At 43.5% G+C, this 18972-nt stretch overlaps 1 pseudogene; it reads left to right on the top strand.

Moving 5' to 3' along the window:
* Positions 1-17371, top strand: part of LOC131278817 (protein arginine N-methyltransferase 2-like) — an 87639-nt pseudogene extending 70268 nt beyond the window's left edge.
* Positions 17372-18972: the final 1601 nt, after the last annotated feature.

Below are 18972 nucleotides of genomic sequence, written 5' to 3'. Positions count from 1 at the left end.
CAAAAGATTCAGTCTCCAATGGGCAGCTTCAGCTCTTTTGATTTATTGTAGCGTAACCTAGAACAGGAATATCCTTTCTGTTAGCTGTGAAGAGAAGAGCCATGGAAGATCATTTGAAATAGGAAACAGTTGTGAAACTAAAGAAACTGCACGGCATCCCCGTTTCTCGGAGGTTATACGTCTGTGTGGAGATCCTCGCAAATACGACAGGAAAGGGGGTGGCCCAGTTCCTCGACAGGCTCAGTCCTCCAGCAGTGAGGGAGGGAGGGGCCCCTCACAGCCCCCAGCCCCACAGTCCTGCTGTTCAGGGAATCAGGCTTCCTGCTTACTTGGAAGAAAAAAACACGCTAAGTATTTACGTTTCAGAGCCTAAGATGCTCGTTGTAATGATTGTGACCTCTTCCCAGATCTTTAGCAATTAAGGAGTTTTTTTCAAAGCCCAAGTATAATCACATTTTGAAACCAGAAGACTGCCTCTCTGAACCATGTACTATATTACAGCTGGACTTGAGAACTGTGCAAATCTCTGATCTAGAGGTGAGAAAAAGGTGAACTGTTTCTGTTTTGTTTTGTTTTTCTTAAGTAAGCAAAGCCTATAAACCTGAGAGTGGTACCTACAGGGGAATGTTGGGGCATGTGTGATTTACCATTATATATATGAATATAGAAACTTTTTAGCATTGATTTTTTTTTCAGTCATTTTTCTGTTATAGTTTATTCTGATTTTCTGTTTTTATATATTTTTTACATTTTCTTTATAGATACTCATTTCAGCATCCTCAATTATTTTCGGACTGTAAGTTTAATATTCTCAGCATCTTCAGATTCAAATTACTTATCTTCAGTTTCATCATGGAATTTGAAATAAATTTTCAAGTCTTTTCTTTTTTTTAAATTTTATTTTATTCATTTTGTAAAAATATTACATTAAAAAAATATGAGGTCCCATTCAACCCCCCCACCCCACCACTCCCCCCCCAGCAACACTCCCATCATCATGACACATCCATTGCATTTGGTAAGTATGTCTCTGGGCATCTCTGCACCTCATGGTCAATGGTCCACATCATAGCCCATACTCTCCCACGTTCCATCCAGTGGGCCCTGGGAGGATTTACAATGTCCAGTAATTGTCCCTGAAGCACCACCCAGGACAACTCCAAGTCCCAAAAATGCCTCCACATCTCATCTCTTCCTCCCATTCCCCATACCCATCAGCCACCATGGCCATTTTTCCCACACCAATGCCACCTTTTCTCTGTGGACCTTGGATTGGTTGTGTCCATTGCACATCTATATCAAGAGGAGGCTCAGATTCCACATGGATACTGGATGCAATCCTCCTGCTTTCAGTTGTAGGCACTCTAGGCTCCATGGTGTGGTGGTTGACATTCTTCAACTCCATGTTAGCTGAGTGGGGTAAGTCCAGTAAATCAAAGTGTAGGAGCTGACCCTAGAACATGTGGGTCTCTTTAGCCCTCAAAAGAACCAATACCTGGGGTTGTATCTACTTTATCTGTCTCTGAGACTCTGCTCATGTGTGCATAAGGGCAATTCTTCTGACATCCACCAGACTCTTTTTTAGAGACTCATAGCCATATAAACTCATTTGTCCTTTCCATTTCCCCCTTAATTTAGGTCAAACAGCATTTTTAACTCCTGTTATTATATGTAGACAGGGATATTCTGCCGGTCCATGTTGAACCTTTAATTCAAGGTCATTTTCTAGTTGCATCATCAGTTGGTACTTGGTAGTGATCCCTCGGTGCCAGGGAGGCTCATCCCCGGGTGTCATGTCCCACGCTGGGGGGAAGGCATTGCATTTACATGCTGAGTTTGGCTTTGAGACTGGCCACATTTGAGTAACATGAAGGCTGTCAGGAGGAAACTCCTAGGCACAGTGCTGCTCTAGGCCTTGTTTTTATTGCAGGCATATAGGCTCACAAGCATAGTCATTAGTATCATGGGCTCACTGTTGGACCCTCATTCCTTCCTGGTCCTTACCGTTGCACCTGGGGGACTGCCGCTGCTCCCCTAGGGACCATGACAGAGCACCCCCGGCCAGGAACCCAGTACCCCCCAGCTGTAGTTTTTAATTGTTGCCACTATGAGTATATCCAAACATTACCATGCACCCTGGACATATGCCCTGTATAGCTCTGTCAATAGCATCCTATATCAGTATTCCTCTGCTGCCATTGTTGAACCACTCTGTGATCCAAAGCTTCCTGAAAAGTGAAGCCCAATATAATGTCAGGATCCCTTAGTAGTAAAATGGAATATAGCAATGGGTTTAAAGGTTAGATATAGAATACGTATTGATTTGGAAAAATTCTACATCCTATCTTTTTCTTTTCTTTTTTCCTAATTATTGAGCTTCTCTTCACAAGAGCACTAGATCACAGTAATTCATATATACAATATACAGTACTCCCACACATCTACCATAAAACCTTTTCCCTTCCACAGCGATATTCTTGTAACTTATTCATATCATATTAAACTGATGTACAGACTCTGAGACAATAGCTTTCAAACAAGGTGACATCTGTGCTTACATTGTGGTCCATACTTTAGGATATACAGTTTTCTAAATTTTTACTTATCCTATGTTTTACATTATGGTTTACATTATTAGTCTTTCATCCCCTATATGTTTTTGGTGTAATATTACATGTTTTATATCCATCCTTGTGTACTCTCGCGAAACTCCTCTCTTACCCCACATTTACCTTGGTTCCATCCATTCAACATCCATTTTCCCCTCTCCTTGGGGCCCGCAGTGACAGCCAACCTCCATTTCCTGAGGAGCCACGTCCAGAGATACTTGCAACAGTGTTTAGGGCCTGACTTGCTCAACTGCCCTAATGCCCTGGGAGCCACCCTTTCTCTCGAGAGATACAGTTCCCTCTATTTGATGGCATTAGTCCTCCCCAGGATGTGGGTCCACCCCCACTCTCACTACTTGGGTCTCTACCCAATGGTACAACCCAGTCTGGCAAAATGAGCATTCAGACATTCCCCAGGAGCCCGTCCCACATCAGACCATCCCCTCCGAGCATCCTAAACAGGTACTACCAAATTCTTTCTAAAAATTCTTTCAGTTACTTTCCTTTTCCACAAGGTGGCGCTGCTGTGAGTCCAAGAGGAAGCCCCCTTTACCTGGGCACTGGGGGGGCAGGGGGCAGTGTCCGTCCCTGACAGAGGTGTTTACTCAGATCCAGGAACAGCTGGTTAACGCAGCCAGTCCACTCCTGCTCTCTTCTGTGAGCTGAACTTTTTAGGTTTCAGTTAATTTTGGATTCGTGGAGGTCCAGTCTGGAGCTCTTGTTTTCTACCTAATGCAAAGTACCGAGCATAGAAAGTATTCTGTACATATTTGGAGACATCGAGTTAGGCAAACAAGGCCTAAAATGCTTGAAAACTTCTCTGATTATCTGCAGTGTTTGAATTTACAATGTAAGGTTTGATTTTTTTTATTAGAGCAGTTGTAGGTTTACAGAAAAATTTTGCAGAGTCCAGAGTTCCTACAGACCTCTACAGTTTTCCCCACCATTAACATTTGCCTTAGTGTGGCACCTTTGTTAAAACTGATGAAACAACATTACTATTGTACTAACGACAGTTCATGGTTCACATTAGGGTACACGCTTTGTGTTGTACATTTCTGTGGGTTTTTCTGTTGTAGCGTATAAACAGCCTAACAATTATTTACCATTTTCAAGTATACGGTTCAGTGGTGTTAATTACATTCACAATGTTGTGTGACCATCACCACCAGCCCTTACCTAAACTCGTCAGTCACTCCAGAGGAATCCCATTTCCCACCCACTCCTGCCCCTGTGTACTTGCCTTAGGAGGAAATTTTGTAGGATTTCCATGTGCTCAGCTAACTAGCATGTTGCAGTGTTTCATAATTACTGAAATAGCACAGCTATTTAGTTCAGAGTAGGATGTGGTATGTTTTGTATAATGTTCAGTGAGCGAGGGACACACTGATACAGAAGAAGCATCTTACCAAGTGGACACTTACTAGACTTGGGCATTTCACATGCTTATGAGATGGGTGTTTATTTTCTTATTCGTTTATTTGAACACAGACAATGAAAGGCGAATTGTGCTTCGATATCAAAAAGCTGGTACTCTGCATGGATTTACTGCCTGGTTTAGTGTAAGATTCCAGAATCTGGAAGAAGACAAGCCGCAGCTGGTGTTGAGTACCGGGCCATTTCACCTGTAAGTGTGGTCTGTGTCTGGGCTGCTGTGCAAGCACAGCTCTGATGAGTGTAACGTGATACACGTTTGCCTTCACTGTTAACATGCCAGGAAGTGTGGCAAAAGGTGTGAGCTTAGGGATTTCTCCAGGCCAGGGAAATCCCTGTAATGAAGAAGTAGGTGCCTGGGTGATGGTGGGTCGCTGGGCAGGTGCAGGGGGCTTGCTGGGCTGCCCAGGCCCCAGGTGCAGTCGGGCTCTGTGGGCTGCGAGGTTTCCGCTTCCCCCGTGGGTGCCCCTTGGCTCCTTTTGATGAGCACGTGTGGTGTGTTAGGGTTTCTAATAAATTGAGATTTAGCTGCATTGTTGGAAATTCAGAGGAAGGTGAAGTTGAACTCCCCAGAAGAAACTGGCTAGCTTAATTACAGATAGAAACTCTTCTCTCTGACTTCTGAAACCCTCAGTTCTAGCTTAAGGCCTCCACCTGATTGGATGAGGAGACTCCCCTCAGCGCTGACAGCAGTCTCCTTTGTTGACTGTAGATGCAGGTGTGTAAATCCGTCTATGAAATACCCTCACAGTAACCATCAGGCCAGAGCTTGCTGGCCCCAGCAGCTGGACACCATAACCCACCACGCTGACATGTGGCATTAGCTGTCATGCTTGGGGCTGCGCAGGTGCATGTTTCATCTTCGCTCCAACTCTCCTAAACTCTGCTGTAATTCCTGATTGTCAAGCACAAAAACAGAATTTTAGAGTTTGCTAGACTCTTTGGAAGGCAGATGTTTCAAGGGACAAAATTTCTTTACTAACTTCCCCCACTCCACCCCCAAAATGGCTCCCTCACCTGTCTGCGTATTGTCTGCTCTTCTTTAGGAGGCACCAGGAACTGAACCCGGGACCTGCCATCTGGGTGCCCACCCACTTGGTTTACATCTGCTTCCTGCTCATTGGTCACTTGTGTCTGCTCATCTTCTTTAGGAGGCACTGGGAACCGAACCTGGGACCTCCCATGTGGGAGGCAGGCACCAACTGCTTGAGCCACCTCTGCTCCCCCAAATTCTTTTTAAAGGAAAGAGTATGTCTTCATCTGACTGCCAGAGATTAGCTTCCTTGTGTGCAGGCTGGCTTGGGTGCAGCGTGTTTAAGATTCTAAACCCAGGAGCTCCTGTGGAAATGGTCCTTCATTCACACTGGTTTCTCATCTCCGCCTTTTCATTCCCCTCAAACGTGGTGGTCAGTGGACAGTGGCTGGGGCACCAGGGAGGAGACTGCAGACCCTCTGGACAGAGGCAGGCTGTCTTCTGACCCCAACCCCCATGTCTTGCAGCACGACGCACTGGAAGCAGACTCTGTTTATGATGGACGACCCCGTTACGGTCCACACGGGGGACGTGGTCACAGGCTCGGTCGTGCTGCAGAGAAATCCCATGTGGAGAAGACACATGTCGGTCACACTGAGCTGGGCCGTCACGTCCAGACAAGACCCCACATCTCAAAGAGTAAGAGACGCCAGCCTCGGCTGTTGGTTTCCATCATGTGCAATGGATGCTGCTCCCCAGGAGGTGGGCCAGACCTGGGGCAGGACCCCCCCCAGCTGGACCTGCCGCCTTTGTATTTAGCCCTCTCAGCAGGAAGGGGGGCATCCACTGTTCAGAACAGCAAACGGAGGTTCAGGCCAGAAAGTATTTCCTTAAGGAGACACAGCCAGTGAGCGGGAGCAGAGGCTCAGCCCCAGTGTAGACGAGCCCTCTCCAGGAGAGCAGGAAGCCCAGAGCCAGTGTAGACGAGCCCTCTCCAGGAGCACCCAGAGGTGGCATGAGGGAGGAGCTCAGCCTGTGCTCATCCATTACATGATACTCGTGTCATTACACATGTAGTTTGTCTTGATATGTGACAGGAAATACATTCTTCAGCTCTGGGGCAGTGGGTCATTGAACACGTGGCTTCACATACGGTGGTGGGGAGTGACAGTAGGGTGACAGTGGGGTGACTGGGTGCCTTTTCAGTTTCTATGATGCTGCAGGAGACTTCTCTGGTTTCATTTCTCAGAGACTAGTGAACAGTGAAATTCTCTTCTTCAGACAAGAGGAAGAAAAAAGAATCAAATATTTTTCCTTTAATTTTTAAAGCCTGTATTGTGCTTTGCTTAATGTTAAAAGTTTAAATGTCTTTTAAAAAATATTCTGGACCAGAATACCATTCTCTTGTCCAATATTAACTTATTATAAAATACTGAATGTTAGTCAAGTTGAAATTATTAGATTTGTTTACTTCTGCCTTTTTCAGGTTGGAGAAAAAATCTTTCTAATCTGGAGATGACGTTTCGTGGTGTGTTTGAGAGTCAGCTGCATATTTGGAGGGGATGGCACGCCAGGGAAGACTCACCTTGGAGCTGATGTTTGCACTTCCAAGTCTGAGCACCTCCACCGCAGCCCGATATTACCCGCAAGCTCACGGCTCAGGCTCCTTGCCGCCCAGCATTCCCACAGGCTAGTGTCTTTTCTCGTAGAAATAGCCTGTGCTTTCCAGGTGTTCCCCCAGTGCTGTGCACGGCACCCACCATAAGCACGCCAGTGGCGTGGTGTTCCCGAGCCAGAGAAGTTCCACCCTGAGTCCCTAGGACACACACATCCACTGCTGTCTGCTCCTGTGAGAGTCGTTCATCTCCCCAACATGGAACATGAGATTGCATAAAGCGGTCCTGGGGTGTGTGGGCTTGACTTGGCAGGAGAGCTGGAGAAGGGAGTGCATGCGATGGTCATCCACATGGGGTAGTTCTGCATAGATTGTCTACCAGCCCATAACAGGTGCCCAATAAATATTCTTAAATAAACGAATGTTAGTGTATATCCTATTTCTGTTTATAAAAAAAAGCATGGGGTCATTCCACATACAGTGCTTTGTAACCTTTTCTTATCTAATACATATATATCTACACTGTTTTTGTTTTGATTTTAGTGAACTTTTTATTGAAATGCAAAATATACACCAAAAACTGCTGAAGTCATGACTATAGTGGACACACATGTAACCAGCAACAAGACCAAGAGACTCCTGCTCCAGAAGCCTGACGCTGCCTTCCAGAGTCCTCGCCCCCAAGGGCACTGCCCTTTCCATCACGACAGATCACAGTCGATGGTTTCTGAACTTTTTCTGAATGGATTGGCACACGGTGTGTTCTTTGGTGTCTGCCTTCTTTAATTCAACATTGCTTGTGAGATGCATCCATGATTTTGCAAGTAGTCTGATTTACATTCTTATTGTTGTATAGTGTGTACTACTGAGTGAATGTGCTGCATTTATGTTTCTCATTTCATTGCCCATGGATGTTTGGGTCGTTTCCAGTATTATTAGTGCAAATATGAACATGTCTGTACATACTTTTTGGTATACTTACATACACATTTTTGCATTGTGTTTATACCTAGGAGTTCAGCTTTAGTAGATACTGCCAGAGTTTTGCAAAGTCAAATTTGCCTTCCTATTGTTTTAGTTTCCTTGGCTGCTTAAACAAATACTTAAAATGGGTTGGCTTAAAAAATGGAAATTTAATGGCTCAGTTTTGAGGTTACGAAAAAGGTTCAGATCAGGGCTCCATAAGGCGATGCTTTCTTCCGAGTCTGTGTGGGACTGGCTGCGGGTGACCCTTGGTTCTTGGCTGGCCCATGGTAGCCTCTCCTGGCCCCTCCCTCCTCTTCTGGGTTCCACTAACATCCCACTTCTGGCTGCTCCCTCTGTGGCTTTTTCTCTTTCTCTGAATTTCTCTCTGCTTACCAAGTAATAGGATTAAGGCCCATCCTGCAGTGGCCCACACCTTCACTGAAGTGCCCTCAACAAAAGGTCCTACTTACAATGGGTCCATGCCCACAGAAGTGGATTAAGTTTAAGAACTGTGCTTTTTCTGGGGTACATCTCCAGACCACCACATATCTTGATACTCCATATCTTGTCAACACCTGGTGTTGTCTTGTGTTTTTCATTTTACTTGTTCTGGTGGGTGTGAGGATTTGATAGGCATTTCCTTGATGACTAATGCTGGCTCACATTTTCCCAAATCATGTAGCTATCCTATCTGTGAAGTGCTTGTTGCTCTTTTGCCTGTTTTACTGTTAGGGCCGTCTGTTTCTAATTGGTTTTCTAGGAATTCTGACTAGGAATCCTTTATCGGTTATTCATTTTGTGAGCACCTTCTTGCCTTTAACTTTCTTAATAGTCTTTTTGAAAAATTTATTTAAGTATATCACTCATACATAAACAATAAGTGTATAGTAATAGTTGTGAACTTACAAAACAAACATATGTCATACAGGACTATGGTACCTCACCCTACCACCAATATCTTGAATTGTAAACATTTTTAACTGATTGAAGAGCATTGTCAAAATATTATTACTAACCAAAGTATTTTTCCCCCAACCCACCCTATTTTTATTATCTTTATATCACTTATATATGAACATACATAAACAAGTGTATAGTAAAAGTTGTGAACTTAACAGAGCAAACATGCATCACATCATACAAGGGTCCCATATATCAACCCTCTACTGACACCTTGCATTGTTGTGAGACGTTTGTTACAAATTATGAAAGAATACTGTCAAAATCGCACTACTACTTATTGTCCTTATCTTGCATTTGGTGTATTTCTACCCCTACCCATCCTATTACTATTTTAAAATATATTTTTATGATAGAAGTATAAACTTATGAAACAATCATGCACATGTGCAGAATTCTTAAACAACACCCCTCTATCACCACACCACACTATGGTGAAATATTTGTTACAGATATCATCATCTGACTGTTACCATGTTCATAATGTACATTTGGCACACATTTTCCATACTGCCCCATTATCAACACAGTACATCTTTGGCATAGATGCAAGAATATTATTACTGCTAACCACAATCCATAGGTCACTCCAGTTGTATTTTTCCCATGCTTCTGCACATCCCCACCACCCTGCAATAAATGATGTACATTTGCTCTAGTTCACAAAGGACACTCTTGCATCTGTACCATCAACCACAATTCTTATCCACCCCTTAGTTTACTGTGCTATTCAGTTCCTAGATTATTCTCTAGCATTCTGCCAATTGGCATTTACATACCTGGACTACCATTTTTCAGCCATATCCCCATTTATAAACTAGCTGTTACTATGTGTTACCATCCACTCTATACATTTCCACACTTTTACAGTAGTGCTAATTAAAATCACATACATTAAACATCAGTAGTCCATCTCAGTTCTCTTATCTCCTTTAAGAATCCATCATCTACCACCAGGTCTTGAAGATATTTTCCTGAAATTTCTTCTAGAAGCTTTATGGTTCTTTTATTTTTAAGTTTTTGATCCATTTTGAGTTAATTTTTGGATAAGACATGAGAAAGGGTCCTCTTTCCTTTTGAGTATGGGTGTCCAGTTCTTTCAGTACCACTTGTTGAGTGAACTGTTCTGCCTGAGCTTGTGGGTTTAACAGGCTAGTCAAAAATCACTTGACCAAACATGTGAGGGTCTGTTTCTGAACCATCAATTTGGCTCCATTGGTCTATGTGTCTGTCTTTATGCCAGTACCATGCTGTTTTTACCACTATAGCTAGGTAATATGATTTAAAGTCTAGAGAGGAGAGTTTGCTTTTCCTTTTTAAGATGTTTCTGGCTATGCAGGACCCCTTATCCTTCCAAATAAATTTGATAATCATGGTTTCAACTAAAAATGCTGATGCAATTTTTATTGGGATTGCATTGAATCTGTATATCAATTTCAGTAGGACTGACATCTTAATGATATTTAGTCTTCCAATCTGTGAGCATGGAATGCTTTTCCAGTTATTTAGGCCTTTTTTTGAATTAACACTGAGTTGTAGTTTTCAGAATACAAGTGCTTTACTTCATTGGTTAAGTTTATTCCTGACTATTTGTGTTTTATCTGTCATTTTATTTTCACCACTCTTTTGACACTTTTAGTTACTTTCATTGATATAATCTTCATTTCTAGACTCTCTTCCAGGCCTCTCTGTCCTGTCTTTTCAGGCTCTAGCACACTCTTTAAAATTTCCTGAAAACCTGCTCTTGCTGCTTAGAAATTCTCTCAGTTTCTGTTTACCTGTGAATATTCTAAACTCACCTTCATTTCTGGAACATAATCTTGCCAGATATAAGAATCTTGGCTGGAAATTTTTCTCTTGTATTATCTTAAATATATCGCACCACTGTCTTCTTGCCTTCATGGTTTCAGGTGAGAAATCAGCACTTAATCTTATTGGGTATCCCTTATATGTTATGCATTGCTTTTCCCTTGCTGTTCTCAGTATTCTCTCTTTGTTTTTGGCACTTGACATTCTGATGAGTATGTGCTCGGAATTGGTCTATGCTTATTTTTTTGGATGGGAGTACATTGTGCTTCTTGGGCATGGATATCTATGTCCTTCAATAGGGTTGGGAAATTTTCTACCATTATTTCTTCAAATATTCCTTTTTCCCCTTTTCCCTTCTCTTCTTCTGGGACACCCATGACACGTATGTTTAGTCTGTCATTTAGTTCCCCGAGACCTTGTTCAGTTTTTTCCATTCCTTTCTTCATCTGTTCTTTTGTATGTTCACTTTCAGAGGCCATTTCTTCAAGCTCACCAATCTTTTCTTCTGCCTTCTCAAATCTGCTATTATATGATTCCAATGTTTTTTAAATTTCATTTATTGCACCTTTCATTCCCATATTATCTGCTAATTTTCTGTGTATGCTTTCAAGTTCTTTGTGCTCATCCAGTGTCGTCTTAATATCCTTTTTAGGGTGGTGCTTCACGGAAAACTACGGGACATTGTAGATCCCCCCAGGGCCCACTGGATGGAACGTGGGAGACTGGGCTATGATATGGACCATTGACTATGGGGTGCAGCGATGCTCAGAGATGTACTTACCAGGTGCAATGGATGTGTCATGATGATGGGAGAGAGTGTTGCTGTGGGGGGAGTGGGGGTGGGGGTGGTGAGGTTGAATGGGACCTCATATTTTTTGAATGTAATATTTAAAAAATATATATATATATATATCCTTTTTAGGCATCTCATTGAATTTCTTAAGGAGATTTGTTTGAGTATCTATGATTAGTTGTCTCAACTCCTTTATGTTATCTGGAGGCTTATCTTGTTCCTTTAACTGGGTCATAGCTTCCTGTTTCTTGGTGGGGGTTGTAATTTTTTGTTGATATCTTGGCATCTGGCTTATAGAGTATTTATTTTGGGTGCAATTTTTCTTTTAAGTTTAAGGCTTCCTGCCCTTTCTCCCTTGCTGGTTGTGCAGTCAGAGCCAAGGATGTAGTTAGTGCTATAAACTGGAGGCTCAAGCTGCCCTCATTGCCCCAGAGACTGATGAAGCTTTCCAACTTTTTCCTTTGCCAGGGGTAGGGGCAGAGTCACAGCTCTGTGGAATAATCCAAGTCATGCAGGCCTAGACTATAGTTGCTGAGAGAGACTGTTGAAGCTTCATCCTCCTTTCTCCTCTGCCTGGGGCGGGGATGGAGGTGCAGGTGTGGGCAGCAGTCTATGCAGTATGGGCCCAAGATGACTGCAGTTGTCCCAGTAGATTTCTGATTTAATCTGTGCCAGCCAAATGTATCTGCAGTTATCTGGATAGGGTGGTGCAGGGCCTGCCAGCTTCCTGCCTGCCAGAGGTGGGGCTGAAGCCTAGGCTAGGGCTGCAGTCTGATCTGGGTGAAAGAAACCAGTCCCTACCATCACTTTGGTTTTCAGTCAGCCCGGCTTTCCCTTATACTAGGGGTGGAGTCAAAATGGTGGCCACCAGCCTCTCTCTGACCTGGAGAGGTTCATATTTTAGCCGTTCTTAGGGTTTTATTATAGCCAGCCGAATTTACTAATCAGTAGCTGAAGTCAGTGACCAGCCATCTCTTCCTCCCCTGTTTTTTTGGAAATGGAGCTTCCAATTCCAGCCACAGAACAGCTCCTGGGGTGCCTTGCACTGCCAAAGTAGAATGATCACTGGCTTCTGTGACTTGGCCAGTAATTTCCTGGAGAGGCTGGGCAGGTTCCCCAGCTTCCTCCCTGCTGGAGGTGGGTCTGGGGCCTAGGCTAGAGCTGCAATCTAACCTGGATGGAAAGAAGCCAGTCCCCACCTGCACTGTGATTTTCAGTCTGCCCTGCTTCCCTTCCTGCCAGGTGCAGAGTTAAGATGACAGCTGCCAGCCTCTTTCTGACTTGAACAGGTTCAAACTTTAACTTTTCTTAGGATCATACTTTAGCCCACTGAAATTTTCTCATCAGTAGATGAAGTTGGTGCCCAACCATCTCTTCCCCATATTTGGGAAGTGGAACTTTGAATTCCAGCCACAGAATAGCTCCTGAGGCGGCTTGTGCCTCCAGTGGAGGATGGGCACCGACCCCCATGGCATGGAGTACTCTACTTACGAATTTTCTCCACAGATGGCCAGTCTCCTCCTTCCACTCTTTCAAGGATGTGGCAGGATGCGCTTCTGGTCTCCTGGAGCCCCCAAGCAGGTGCTTCAGCTAGCTCCAGAGAGCTCTGGGTGTTTACTAACTGCCCTGTAGCAGGACCTGGCTCTAGGAGCTCCTTTCTCCACTGCCATCTTGCTGGTTGTCCTCTTAATAGTCTCTTGATACACCAAAATTCATAATTTTTATGCAGTCCAATTTGACAATTTTTCTTTTACGGTTAGTACTTTTTGTGTCCTGTTTATGATTCCAAGATCATAAAGATATTCTATATTTTCTTTTAAAGCTTATTGAATTTGTCAGCCAAAGGGTTGCTGATGCAAAATATCAGAAATCTGTTGGCTCTTATAAAGGGTATTTGGGGTAGAAACTTACAGTTTCCAGGCCATAAAGCATAAGTTACTTCCGTTACCAAAGTCTGTTGCCATGTATTGGAACAAGACGGCTGCCAACATCTGCCAAGGGTTCAGGCTTCCTGGGTTCCTCTCTTTCTGGGGCTCATTTCTCTCCAGGCTCAGCTGCTTTGCTTGCTCCACAAGGCCAGCTGTAGACTATCAGGCAAATGACACTGTCTCTCGCCCTGGGGCTTCTGCTGTGTGTTTATCTATTCCTCTGTGTTCTTCTTCTTTGTGTTTACTTCCTGGGCTCCAAGATTAAAACTCCAACCTCCCTTCTCTGTGGTGTGGTTTCTCTGTGAGTCTTCACCCACCAAGGGTGCAAGGATGCAACATCCTACTGACACGGCCCAATCAAGAGCCTTAATCATTATTTAATCAAGTAAAGGTGAAACGTCTGAATCCAATATAATCTAATATGCCCAGAGGGACAGACCAGTACAAACCTAATCCAATATCTATTTTTAGAATTCATAACCATCAAACTGCCACACATTATTTTATCTTTTACACTTAGATCAACAATTCATCTGGACTTGATTTTTGTCATTGATGTGAGGTAGGGGTCAGGATTCATTTTCCCTCCAAGAGATAGAAGCTTGGTCTATAGATTTCTAACCTTTTTTTCTCATGCATGCATTAAAACTCTAAATAATTTTCCTCTAAAACTGCCTTAAGTACAACAGCTGATTTTTATATAACTTCATTGTTATGTGATTTCAAATATTTTTAAATTTCTGTTGCGATTTCTTTTATTATCCTACAAGTTATTTGGAAGTGTGTAAGCTTAATTTCACAAAGGTGATCTTCTCTAGTTATCTTTTTTATTGATTTCTAGCTTAATTCCTCTGTTGTCAGAGAAGAAACTCCACGTGATTTTAAACCTATGAAATTTGTTGAAGCTTGTTTTATGACTCAGAATATGCCAACTGTATTGTGTACTTGTAAATAATATATTCTGTCATTGGATTCAGTGCTCTAAATATGTCATGTGCCTCCACTGGAGGCACAAGTTTGTTAGCCACGTTGTCTGGAAGTTGGATTTTTACTGATTTTTTTTATTATTCATTTTTTTAAAATATTACATTCAAAAAATATGAGGTCCCCATTCACCCCCACTGCCCAAACCCCACCACTCCCCCCACAGCAACACTCTCCCCCATCATCATGACACATCCATTGCATTTGGTGAGTACATCTCTGGGCATCGCTGCACCTCATGGTCAATGGTCCACATCATAGCCCATACTCTCCCACATTCCATCCAGTGGGCCATGGGAGGATCTACAATATCCGGTAATTGTCCCTGCAGCACTACCCAGGACAACACCAAGTCCCAAAAATGCCTCCACATCTGATTTCCTCCTCCCATTCCCCACACCCAACAGCCACCATGGCCATTTTTTCCACACCAATGCCACATTTTCTCGATTACTAACCACAATAGTTCATGAGTAGAATATCAGTAAGTTCACTCTAACCCTTACTGTATTCCTCCTTCCTGTGTACCTTGGATTGGTTGTGTCCATTCCATATCTATGTCAAGAGGGGGCTTAGATTCCACATGGATACTGGATGCAATCCTCCTGCTTTCAGTTGTAGGCACTCTAGACTCTATGGTGTGGTGGTTGACATTCTTCAACTCCATGTTAGCTGAATGGGGTAAGTCCAATAAACCAGGGTTTTACTGATATTTTAATTGCTTATTCTATCAGCTACTGACAAGGAGGTTTTAAAGTCTCCCAATATGATTATATTTCTCTTTTTAAGTTGTTTAAGAATATTATAGATATAGTATCTTTATATTATTTAGAGTTATTTAAAATTGGTCCATCACTGTGGTGGATTGACCCATTGAAGTAACTCTTTCCATGTTTAATGATTGATGGCTTAAGTTCTATATTTATCATTCCATTTTCCCCTCCATCAATGTGTCACTTACATATAATTGTATTATTCTTTTATCATTTACCTGTGGTAATCTTTATTTACCAGAATTACCAGAATTTTAGGAGAGAATTAAGCCCTGATGCCTTCAGATTTCTATTTTGTGGAATGGATGAACTTTTCTCCTATGATTCTAGACTTAGTTATGTATCATTCATGGGAGAATTGAAAAAATAGTCATTCAAATTAATTTTGTGCTCTGTGGTTTAGTTGAAGAATCCTGGTTAAGCAACAACATGCATCCTCAACTTGCTATATTCAAATATAGTATTTCCCTGTAAATGCCTTAGAATATACTACATCTATTTATTACCCTCCCACTTTTTTATATTACTGTTTTCTTAAATTTTAAGTATATGTATATTTAAACCCCATAGTGTACATTATTATTGTTTTATACAATTAATATAATTTATAAATATTTGCACATATATTCATTTGCCTTTTCTGTTATTCTCTTGACCTTCCTGCATTTCTGTGGTTCTGTCTGAGATAATTACTTTTTGCCTGGAGAACTCTCTTTAGAACCTGTTTTGGCTCAGATACATAGACTCTTAAAGTTATTCCAGTTTTGTTTACTTGTTAGGGTTAGGGTTAGGGTTAGGGTTAGGGTAGGGTTAGGGTTAGGGCTAGGGCTAGGGACCCCTGGGCATGGGGGGTCTGGGAGGAGGACCCAGAGCCCAGCCAATGACAGCTCCTGCAGCCAGCAGGGCGGCATGCTATGGGGGCCAGCTCTTCCAGGTTCCCCAGCTCACCCACACAGCACCAGCCATGCCTCCTAACAGCCGTCCACGGGGGTGTTTCTATTATTTACACAAAAGGAGACAGTGCAGCAGCCCAAAAGGAGGGAGCTGAGAGGGCAAGCCAAGCTCCTCACTCCAGCTCCTGTTTGGGCTGGGTGGAAGTATGCACCCCGACAATGACATATTCTAAACCTGAACCCTCATTCCTGCGCTGTGGCCCCACTCCGGCAGGCGGGACCTCCTCCCCTATTCCTGGAGGCCGTCTAAAAGGCCTGAGGTTGGGGAGACTGAGGACAGTGCGCTGGGTCAAGGAGCCCTGCGATTCAGAGGCCACAGGCCTTGGGAGAAGGCGCAGCCTGGATGACCTTGACTTGACTTTGGACTTCTAGGCACCAGAGCAGCGAGTCAGTAAATGCCTGTTGTGAAGCCAACCCCTTTCTGGGGTCTGCTACAGCAGCCCTGGCAACATGGGATGGCATGGATAGAAAGGCCTGTACTCCACCCAGCCTCACCTGTAGGCGGGCCTGCTCTCCAGCCCCTCCTGGGTGCTCCCAGGCTAGCGGGGTGGGAGCATGAATAGAGCAGAGATGCCGGCCTGGCTGGCACAGGTGCCCTGGCCAGGAGAGCTTACTGTTAACTGCTTTCTTTTTTTTTTTTCTCCCCACACCATACTTGTTATTCTTTTTTTTTTTGTCTTTATTTATTTTTTAATATTACATTCAAAAAATATGAGGTCCCCATATACCCAATACCCCCCTCACGCCACTTCTCCCCCCATAACAACAACCTCCTCCATCATCATGAGACATTCATTGCACTTGGTGAATACATCTCTGAGCACCGCTGCACCTCATGGTCAATGGTCCACACCATAGCCCACACTCTCCCACAGTCCACCCAGTGGGCCATGGGAGGACATACAATGTCTGGCAACTGTCCCCACAGCACCACCCAGGACAACCCCAAGTCCCAAAAATGCCCCCACATCACATCTCTTCCTCCCACTCCCTACCCCCAGCAGCCACCATGGCCACTTTCTCCACACCAATACCACATTTTCTTCGATTACTAATCACAACAATTCATGAATAGAATATCAGTAAGTCCACTCTAATCCATACTCTATTCCTTCATCCTGTGGACCTTAGAATGGTTGTGTCCACTCCACATTTATATCAAAAGGGGGCTTAGATTCCAAATAGATGCTGGATGCAATCCTCTGGCTTTCAGTTGTAGTCACCCTTGGCTCCCTGGTGTGGTGGTTGACCTTCTTCACCTCCATGTTAGCTGAGAGGGGTAAGTCCCATAAACCAGAGTGTAGGAGCTGAAGTCTGTTGCGGCTCAGGGCCTGGCTATCACATGGTCAGTCCAGAGATTCAGGTCCCCTGGGTATACACTAAACCCCAGCACCAACTACAGATTCGGTAAAAGTAACAGGAGAGGCCTGTGGACACAGATCACATCTGATGTTAACTGCTTTCTTATTGTCACTGTCCTGGAGGTGGTTCGTTCAGAGGATGAGGATTAGAAGTTTGATTTGTTTTTGCAGATTCTCTTTGCTGTCCCAAACTAAATGAAGAAGAAGAGAAAAGAGGACTCTTTTTCTTTTCTTTTTTTAAATTTATTTCTTTTATAATAAACTGTCTTTTTTAAAAAAAGATGCATAAATCACAAAAAATGTTACATTGAAAAATATAAGAGGTTCCCACATACACTACTTCCCACTCCCCCCACATCAACAAGAGGACTCTTTCTGAGTTTACTTCTGGGTTTCTTATAACGGCCATAGAGACAGCTGAGTTTTGTCTTAGGTGAAGATTAAGATGGATGCCTGGCAGTGTTAATTATGCTCCATAGGAAACTTCCCTAAAGGCCATCAAAGAGACCAAGCAGGAAACTAAGTAGGATCCTCAGCCTGAGGGGAATCAAATGATGGCACAGGGGTAGGCTGCCTTGCCACAGCGCTGGTTACCAGCTGGGCACCGCGTGGCTTCTGTTTGGAGTTCTCACATTGTCCAGCTGATTGCCAGGCAAGGCAGACCAAGAGCAGCAGCAGCCCAGGGCTGCTCAGGATAGGACAGTGGCACAGGGCTTCCCCAGAACCTAGCTTAGCAGGGGAACTTTCTAAGAGTTTTTCTTCTTGCCCCATTGCCAGAGGATTACAGATGAAAGAGAAAGTTCTTTCAAAAAAAGTAGTGCCATGGCAGAGAGGGCACGAGTCCTCCACAAGAAAGCATGCCTCCTCTCCCTTGGGGAAAAAAATCTCACCAAAAGGGCACAAATGAGGATGTTTTAGCCCCTTTACAAAAATATGACCAGCCAAGAGAGCTGATCTGAGGCTTGAGCTCACAGGAGAAAGCAATGAAATCTCTGAGAAACTGTAGATGTATGTAAAAACAACAACAAACTGAATAATAGAATTGATGGACCAATCTGGGCATGAATTTAAAATAAGTACCCTAAGTATTCTCAAAAAGAAAAAAGACAATACTGGAAACATGAAACAGAAGCCAGAAGTTGTAAAGAATCAACTGAAGATACTTGGTATGGAAACAATTACAGCATAAAAAGATAATACAACAGATAGGTTGATCTTAGCAGAAGAATGGATTGGTGAGCTGGAAGATCAAGCCAGAATTCCCACCCACCCCCACAAAGACACACAGAAGGAATAAAGTTTAAAAACATAAAGATAAGTACTGTGCTCCACATTCATATAATCAGAGTCCCAGAAAAAAAGTTTTTAATAAAAATTTTTAAGAAAATACATTTTTTAAAAGCCTGAGGAAGAGGCAAGATGGCATCTGAGTATGTACATTGTCGTCATCTCCCTTACAAAAGACCGGCTGTGTGGTGACGGAGTCCTACCAGAGCAGGCTGTTTCAGGAACCTGCAGGGCGGGAGGTGTCTGGACATCGAACTGGAGAGACTGCAGCAGAATTGGTGTTTGCTCAAGGTCGAACTGTGGGTTTCTAACACTGAACGCAGAAACTGTGGGAAGGTAAATCCCTCCCCTCCTAGGGCTAAGAGCCACAGTGTTCACTGAGAATGGCCGGTCGTGGGTCAGAGTCTCCAGGCCCCATGCCCCCAAATGCATGAACCCCAAGCCTGTGTCCCCTGACCCCCATGGCCCACGCTAAATACCCTGAGTCCACATTCTCCCAGGTCTCTGTTTACTGAGCCCAGCACTCC

The sequence above is a fragment of the Dasypus novemcinctus genome, chromosome 6, assembly GCF_030445035.2.
Source record: "Dasypus novemcinctus isolate mDasNov1 chromosome 6, mDasNov1.1.hap2, whole genome shotgun sequence".
NCBI classification, from domain to species: domain Eukaryota; kingdom Metazoa; phylum Chordata; class Mammalia; order Cingulata; family Dasypodidae; genus Dasypus; species Dasypus novemcinctus.
This window is presented reverse-complemented; position numbering and strand designations above follow the sequence as displayed.